The 2,141-nt window shown below is 36.8% G+C and overlaps 1 non-coding gene across 1 annotated transcript; it reads left to right on the plus strand.

The window, feature by feature from the left end:
• The first annotated feature begins 648 nt into the window (after nt 1-648).
• On the plus strand, nt 649-721 carry TRNAN-GUU (transfer RNA asparagine (anticodon GUU)). The gene has a single exon. It is a non-coding gene; the product is annotated as a tRNA-Asn (tRNA).
• Nucleotides 722-2,141: the final 1,420 nt, after the last annotated feature.

Raw genomic sequence — 2,141 nt, forward strand, 5'->3', positions numbered from 1 at the left:
AACTCTCAGAACAGGAGGCAATCCTTCCAAGAAACAGAAAAATTTTAACAGTGACATCTAGATTTCTAAAGAGCCAAGGACTGTCCCTTCCTCATGTGTATTCCTCTGTTTGTATTTAAATTCAGTGTGACATTCATTTCTAAAATATTTTCCCAGGATAAGTATGCTTATTAATGCATCAATTTTTTTTTACAACAGAACATTGCATGCATGTGTTCATGTGGTAAGGAGCAAAATTAGTGCTATAAGAACATCAGTTTTTAGCCACACACAGTTTGATCTTAAGAGTGACCTAAGGGAACATAAAGTACTTTTGAAATACCAGAGTAGTCAGAGGCAATCGGAAGGATAAAATAATGGACATTATCACACCCGACACAAACTAGTCAACCATTCTTTTAATCAAGCAAGATAGGTTTGCTGAGACATGGTCACTGCCTCTAAAGAGTTTAAATTTAATTAGACAGGGATACATAAACTTTTGAAAAGATAGTAGCAAATCAGGTCCATGGATGTTAAGATCACAACAAAGCTAAAGAGTTTAGAGGAGGTCACCATAATCTGGGCAAGCCTGACCTATTTAGGGAAGAAAGTTCCCAAAGGAGGAAAATACAAGATGAATCTTAAAGGATAGTAAGAATTAGGGACACCTGGTTGGCTCAGTTGGTAGGGCATGAGACTGTTAATCTCAACGTTGTGAGTTCAAGTCTCACGTGGGGCATGGAGTCTACTTACAAAAAAAAAAAAAGGAGAGGCATTAAAGATTTAGATGAATGGAAAGGAAAGAGAGAATAGATTCCTTTAAATGAATGTAATGTTGTGAGCACAGCCATGGAGGAAGGAATCTATGTGGTGAATATAGAGAATTATGAGTATACATGTCTGGTTGATACTCAATGCCAGCATATATGGTAAGGACTTCACACACACATCCCCTCTCCCACCTTGGGTTTCATCTAGAATTATCATCTTATTTTCCACCAAAGCAAGTGGGAATGACTGGTGGTAATATGAGAACTTATGATTTTTCTTGAACTTAATAATAGTTAGTATTCATCGAGCTCTTAACTGTATGTTAAGCATTTTACATATGAACTCACTTAAGCCTGCAACTCAGAAAAGCCCTGCAAAATAAGTATTATTATCCCTGTTTTGAAGCTAACATTTAATGAGATTAAGTAACTTGCAACTGCCATGCTCAGGATTCACATTCAAGAACTGTGATTGTAAATCTCATGATCACAAAGTCGCAATATTGTGATCAGTGTTGCAATATCACCACTTCTGTATTCCCTGATAGTTTTTTTATGGTAAATAAATAGCTATGACCTTCAGTTATCTCCTCAAATTTTTCAATTTTCTGCTTACATTACATTAGAATGATCAGACGAGATCAGGCGCATTCAGGGTAGAATGATCGGAAAACTTTTTCATGGGAGAAAACTGATGGAATTGGGGAATAGAGCTTATCAGCATTTTAGGCTTTTCTTTGTTTTTTTGTTTGTTTGTTTGTTTGTTTGTTTTGCCAGATGTTGAGGAAATTGTTCACCTTATTCTGCATGAAATCTGAAATTCTTGAGAATTAATAAAAAGAGGGGGAACTCTAAGGTCATCTGTTGCAATATGCATTTCTACAGAGGACAAATCAAAGTTGGAGTGACTTATAAAGAACTCATACATTTGAATGTGGCAGAGCTAGGTCCAGAAATCAGGCTGTCCAGTCTCTTCTCAGAGGCTCTTGAACTACTCCACCCTGCCTAAGTGAAGTCGGAACTTGAATTTGATCAAGGAAAGCATTATCTCTGGTGATCAGGGAGCACTACACCTAACAGATTGTTTCAAATTTGCACCTTTTTGGCTTCCCACCTCAATGTGAAAAATAGCCAGTTATGAACTAACATCTTCTGACACAGATAGACCATTGTCATGGTCCATCCCTGAAGAACACGTAATGGCTCAAATCACATGTACAATGTCTTCAATGATATTCTTAGGTTATTTGGAATTCTTGGGTCACCTAAACAAATCAGATCTCCTAATGAGCATTTCCTTACCCAATTTTATGCACAGTATGTATTTGTTAGTGCTTCTGCATGAATGTTTACACACGGCTGTTTCAATAGTCCTTATGTTTTTGAAAA

This window comes from Crocuta crocuta, unplaced genomic scaffold (genome assembly GCF_008692635.1).
Source record: "Crocuta crocuta isolate KB4526 unplaced genomic scaffold, BGI_CrCroc_1.0 scaffold316, whole genome shotgun sequence".
In the NCBI taxonomy this organism is placed as follows: domain Eukaryota; kingdom Metazoa; phylum Chordata; class Mammalia; order Carnivora; family Hyaenidae; genus Crocuta; species Crocuta crocuta.